Raw genomic sequence first — 6,686 nt, 5'->3', positions numbered from 1 at the left:
TTATCAAAATTAATAGATCAAAAATTAATGATTTTAACCAATGTTAATTGTAATGACACCGAATTCTTAAAATCAATACAAAACAATTTTTCTCAAAATCTTTATTTTTCACATGGACTTCTAAAAAATGCTACCATGGAAATGATTCCCTACATTTTTATCATACTCTTAACCCACAATTAAATTCTATAGTAGATATGCTTGAAGAAATATTAATATCCATAAAATTTCAAAGAAATAAGGAAAAAGAAAATCCCAAAGAAGAAAAATTCCAAAATATAATAAACATAACAGACTTAAAAGTAAAACCACCATTGAAATTATGAATATTGAAGAAAAATTAGAAGAAGTTACAATGCTTTTTAAACAATTAAAAATGGCTCAAGAAAATAATATTATGGAACATGGTTTACAAATAGAAGAAGAATTAGTAAATTCTGAAAATATAGAAAATGAAGAACACATTCTAGATTATTCAAGTGACGAAGAACCAGCAATTCCAATACAAGTAAAAAATGAAGCTGGAACATCTAAGGATAATCAATCTCAATTTAAATGGGAAACAGGTTTTGATAATTATACTTTTAAAAAAGGGTTTACAAATAAAGATTCAAAATATACAAAAATACCATCAAAATATGTTCCTAAAATCCAGGAAATGGAAGGAGAAAGAATGCTCGATTTAGACTGTAAAAAGAACAAAAAAGAAATTTTCGAAAATTGGTTGAATTCCTTTTTATTAGAAGCCTTTACTAATCCAAAACTTAGTGAATTGTCTGGAAGAGATATTTGGAATTACATAGGGTTTCATACTAAAGGAACTATAAGAGATTATATGACATCAATAGAAAACCAAATAATAGAAGAATTAGCAACAAAAACTACAGCTTATGATAAGATATTATATATAATGATGATTCTATATAAAGAATTTTTTGGAAAAAATATTATAGATCATAGACAAGAAGTTTATAATAAAGAATATCAAGAAGCAAAAAATCATTTAGCTAATATTCAGATATATGATCTATGTAATGTGGAGTCTTATATATGTGAATATAGAATACATTATTACAAATTAAAAGAAGAAGATAAAAATCATTATCTTAGTATGTATATAACAAAACTTCCATATCCTGCTAATGAATTTATAATGGGAAGATTTATAAGAGAAATAAATAGAGGAACAATTGAAAATAACTTTGGTGGAGCAACCTCTGCAATAAGAGAGGAAATAAAAGAACGTTGTATGCAAGAAGCAACTCAAAAAAGATTTGCAAATATAATTAGAATTTGCTGTCAAGATAATGAAGAGATACCTCAAAAATATGGTCTTAATAAAAATTTTCAAAGAAAAAAAAATATCAATTTAGAAAAAGAAAATACTATCCAAACTGGAGAAAAAAGAGATATTTTAGAAAAGAAAATAATAATAAAAACAAAAGACAAAGAAATAACTATTGCCCGAATAAAAAAGAAAATTGTAAATGTTGGTATTGCCAAGAAGAAGGACACTATGCAAATGAATATCCGAAAAAGAAGGATAAAAAGGATCTTACTAAACAAATAGAAATTGCTAAGTCTTGTTTCATAGAACCTTTAGAGGAATCTGATGATAACTTAGACTATATTTTTGAATATGTCTCGGAAACAGACTCAGAGACTGAGTAATAATGCTACATTTATTACTATAAAAATAACAGAAAAGTTCATAAATGCTTTTATAGATTCTGGAGCAACACAATGCTTTGCTAGTTCAAATATAAAACTTGATTGGAAAAAATTAAAGAAACCATTAAGAGTTAGAATAGCTGACAAATCAATACATAAAATTGACCAAAAAGCAGAGATGGTTGAAATTTTTGTTCAAAATTATAGGTTCATTGTTCCATCTATATATATGTTAGATTCTGGAATGGATTTTATCATAGGAAATAATTTTTTAAAGCTATATCATCCATTCATTCAAGAATTAACATATATAGTTTTAAAAGCTCCACACAATTCTTCAATAAATCAAAAATCAAAACGTATAAAAATACCGACTACTACTATAGATAAGATCTTAAAATTTAAAATATTTTCTATATTAGAGACATGTTATTTAAATTTATACTTTCAGATAAATATCCCAAAAAATAATCTTGAAATAAAGATAGAAGAACTTTTGGATGAAATTTGTGCTGAAAATCCTTTAGATATTAAAAATACAAATAACGAATTAGTAAGTATTAAATTAAAAGATCCTACAAAAGAGATAAACGTTTCAAATAAAATTCCTTATTCCGCAAGAGATAGAGAAGAGTTTTCACTAGAATGTAGGGATCTTTTGGAAAAAGGAATTATAAGATTAAGTAAAAGTCCTCATGCGGCTCCAGCCTTTTATGTTGAAAACAATAATGAAATTAAAAGGGGAAAACGAAGAATAGTTATTAACTATAAGAATATGAATGAAGCAACTATTGGTGATGCTCATAAACTTCCAAGAAAAGATTCTATTTTAGAAAAAATCAAAGGAACAACTTGGTTTTCATCTCTTGATGCAAAATCAGGATATTGGCAACTTCGTTTAGACGAAAAAACAAAGAAATTAACTGCTTTTACTTACCCAACAAAAGAATCAACAAGTGTGTTGCTCTATGAATGGAATGTATTACCATTCGGATTAAAACAAGCCCCAGGTATTTATCAAAAATTTATGGAAGAAAATCTAAAAGAGTTAAATGAATTTATTTTAGTGTATATTGATGATATACTAATTTTTACAAAACAGGATAGAGAAGATCATCTTCAAAAACTATTAATAGTTTTAGAAAGATGTAAAGAAAAAGGATTAGTTCTTAGCAAAAAGAAAGCAAGAATAGCAAAACAAGAAATAGAGTTTCTTGGATTAATTCTATCCACTCAAGGAAAGCTAAAACTTCAGCCAAATGTCCTAGAAAAGGTAAATTTATTTCCTAATAAAATAGAAGATAGAAAATAATTACAAAGATTTTTAGGGTGTATAAATTATATTTCTGATCAAGGATTTTTAAAGAATATAATAGAATACACTAAAAGCTTATTTCCAAAAATAAGTACTAAAAAAGAATGGAAATGGGATGAAAAAGATAGTATGCAAATTCAAAGGATTAAAGAATTATGTGAAAAACTTCCAGAACTTTATATTCCAGAAGAAAATGACTACTTAATAGTAGAAACAGATGCTTCAGACATAACAGATGCTTCAGACAGAACCTGGTCAGGATGTCTAAAAGTTAATAAAGCTATAAAAAGTTTGGAACAAGAAAAAGAATCACTAGATTCTAAAAATTTCCCAAAGGAATTACTTTGCAGGTATATTTCAGAGAATTTTGCTCCAACAGAACAGAGATATACCACTCATGAAAAGGAAACTCTAGCAGCAATTAAATCTCTTAAGAAATGGAAAATTGATTTACTACCCAGAGAATTTACATTAAGGACAGATTCAAGTTAGCTAACAGGTTTCATACGATATAATTTAAAAGTTGATTATAATCATGGACGATTGGTATGATGGCAATTATTTTTGTTACAATATCCAATAAAAATTGAATATATTAAGGGTGACAAAAATGTTATTGCAGATACATTAACAAGAGAATGGAGTTCGTCTACAACGTATTAGATCAAGAAATTCAAAAATATGAGCAAGAACTCGAAAAATGCAAGCATTGTCAGCAAATAAGGACACAAATCCAATCACCAAGTAATATCCATGTCCGTCTTCCCAGGAAATTTTCAACCAATTGATCAGATTCAAGATTTAACGATTTACAGTCATGAAGGAAGGTTAGACAGCACATTAGCAAGGGTCTTTGAAAGAACTCAAAAAATAACGAAGGAATCTCACACAAGGATTAATTATAAAAGTAGAAATACTCTACTTGTGTCCAGTAAAAGAAATGAAATTGAAGAAAGAGAGATGAGACTCTTGGTGGAATTTGAATCAGCATTTTACAACTTATCTGGACTTTTAGAAAAGCTCCCTGAAGGGATAAAAAGGAATCTCTGCTATTTGATAAAAGACAGAGAAGACCACAAGTGCCAGCTATGTGCCTCAAAGATATCTGAAGAAAGCAATAATGAAACGGAATCAACTCACATGATGAAGGAAGGAGACAATGCATCTGAGGGTCACATGATAAAAGAGGAGGACAGTGCATCTGAAGCATCTCTCAACATTATTGCATAGTGACGTAAGCACTTAGGTCATAGAGTACCAACAATGTAGCTGGTGCAAAAGAACAAACAATGACGTAAGCAATGACGTCATAAGAAGGGTAAGGATGGGAATTGTCCATCAAACCCAACTATTATAAATAGGTTGCTTAGGCAATTATAGAAGTATCAGACAATAGAAAGCAGGAGGCTAAGAGTACTCGTATGCTAGGAGAGCAAGGAGGGAGCTGTCAAGGCGATTCTATAGTCTGAGAAAGAATTCCCTTAGGAAAAATAATTCTAAACTCCCCTCTGGAGTTAGTATCTACAATCTCCCCTCTGAAGATAAAAATACCTTAATGTAAAATATACTAAATAAAGGAAGTTTTTCTCCAGAAAGGTACATTTTCATCATAGTCTTTCAATTATGAATTATTTAGAAAGTTTAGAATTAGCAGAAGAATCTGATTATTATAGATTAACTGCTTTATTAGATAATGAAAAGCAGGCTGTTCTAAAAACAGAATTAAATCTCAAATAAAATAAAAATTTTAATAAACAAAATCTTTTAAAAGAAGTTTTTAATAGAAAAAATATAATATACTATGGAAAAATTCAACTTGAAGCTCCTATAAAGATAAAATCTGCCAATGGAGAACTTGAAATAGCTTTGATAAATAAAGAAGTTGAAGAGCTAGAAAAATTAATAAAATCTCTAGAAAAATTAATAAAATCTCTAGAAAATAATGATGAAGCGATGATAGAATTTGCAGAAATTTTAAAATAAATAATGAAGCATACAAAGATTGAAAGACCAGAAAATAAAATAAAAAGAAAAAGAGCGAAAAAATTAAAAAGTAAAATAAAGGAGTATAAAAGGGAATTAAATAATCTTCAGATCGAAATTGATGACCTTATAATAAAAAGGATAGAAATAAGAATAAATATAAACAAGTTGGAGTTAAACTTAAAAAACTTATAAATGCCTGAAAAACCATATTATAACCTAAAAGAATTAAAGCTGTTGAAAGAAAAAATGGAGAATGATATTGAAAAATTAAAAAGATATTTAGAAACAACAGAAAGTGTAGAAATAAAAGAAGTTTTTGAAGATTTGAGAAATTATATTAAAGAAAAAGACAAACAGATAAAGAATTTTATATACAAAAATTTATGCAAAAAAAATATTATAAATTAAAACAAGATTGAAAAACTATAAAAATGAAATCAGAATTATAAATATTAGTAATAGTAGAAATGGTCAACATTTTTATGAATAGTGAAATTGTTTGCAAATTATTTCAAATTTATACAAATTATTCGAAAAAAAATATGAATAGTGAAATTGGTATCAGAGCCAAGTTAACGATTAAGGATAACACTTTCGCTTTAAGCAACACTTTTAGTGATACGCTTTTAACAACCACAAAAAACAAAAAATCTGTACACCTACATCTGTACACTAGAAGGCCCCTTTTTAATTATATCCAGTTTGTTGTGCAAACCTCCCACTAACTGATGATACTTCGATAAAATAAAAAAGCTGCTGTACAAACGCCTTTTCAAATCAAAAGATATATGGAAGAGTTTTTGGCTTTTTGGTATGCAATTGCCTTGTGTTGTTTTGCGCCAAGGAAGTTGTATTTGCCTAACAAAATTTAATTTAATCTTCCCTTAAGTTTTTATGTTTGCAAATTTTATTTAGTAAATGATGACAGGTAATACCATTTATGGAGAAATAATAACATATATCAATTTATAAAAATAGTGTAATAAATTTTAATTTAAAACAATCTAATAAATTTAAATTTTTACTTTATTGAAATAAAAAAAGGTTATATATATACAAAATTAAATAAGGTAATACCATTTATGGAGAAATAATAACATATATCAATTTATAAAAATAGTGTAATAAATTTCAATTTAAAACAATCTAATAAATTTAGATTTTTACTTCATTGAAGTAAAAAAGAAGTTATAGATATGCAAAATTAACTATTAATTTTCATGAGTTACTTAAAAAAAAGTTATTCTAATTATGTAAAATTTTATATACATGGTTTTATTCTCCTTTCATATAAGTACATATTTTATTTATATATTTATTTATGTTTAGAAACAGTATTGATTGTTCAGATGTGAAACATTAAAATAGTTACCAAAAAAACCTTCTTGATTAAGTTTTAACTTTATTTTTATCAAGTCTTAATTGTTGATGCGACAAATTGAAATGCTATTAGAACAAGAGTGTCATATCAACATTTAAGTGATTTAACATTTATCATAAATGCTTAATGAAATAAAATAATAATAATAACGATTAAAATAGGTTATTTTTTAATTTTATTGGAAATTAGGCTAAAAAATAATTTTATAAAAACTAAAAGCAAAATACAAATATTTTAGTAGGACAGAAAATGTTTAATTCTTAAAAATATTGATTATTTTAATAATTAATTACTTTATTAAAAAAATATAAATATACAAATATTGATCTAGTG

General features: G+C 26.3%; 1 long non-coding RNA gene across 1 annotated transcript in view; it reads right to left on the bottom strand.

Annotated features, from left to right (window-relative positions):
* The window catches only part of LOC110265706, a 26,289-nt gene that overhangs the window by 12,670 nt on the left and 6,933 nt on the right, over positions 1-6,686 (bottom strand). Inside the window, exon 3 of the long non-coding RNA XR_002351922.1 lies at positions 4,842-4,850. This is a non-coding gene — a long non-coding RNA (uncharacterized LOC110265706). The remainder of the gene's footprint in view (positions 1-4,841; positions 4,851-6,686) is intronic.

This window comes from Arachis ipaensis, chromosome B08 (assembly GCF_000816755.2).
Source record: "Arachis ipaensis cultivar K30076 chromosome B08, Araip1.1, whole genome shotgun sequence".
Classification (NCBI taxonomy): Eukaryota; Viridiplantae; Streptophyta; class Magnoliopsida; order Fabales; family Fabaceae; genus Arachis; species Arachis ipaensis.
Note: the sequence above shows the minus strand (reverse complement) of the source record. Positions and strands in the feature narration are given on the sequence as shown.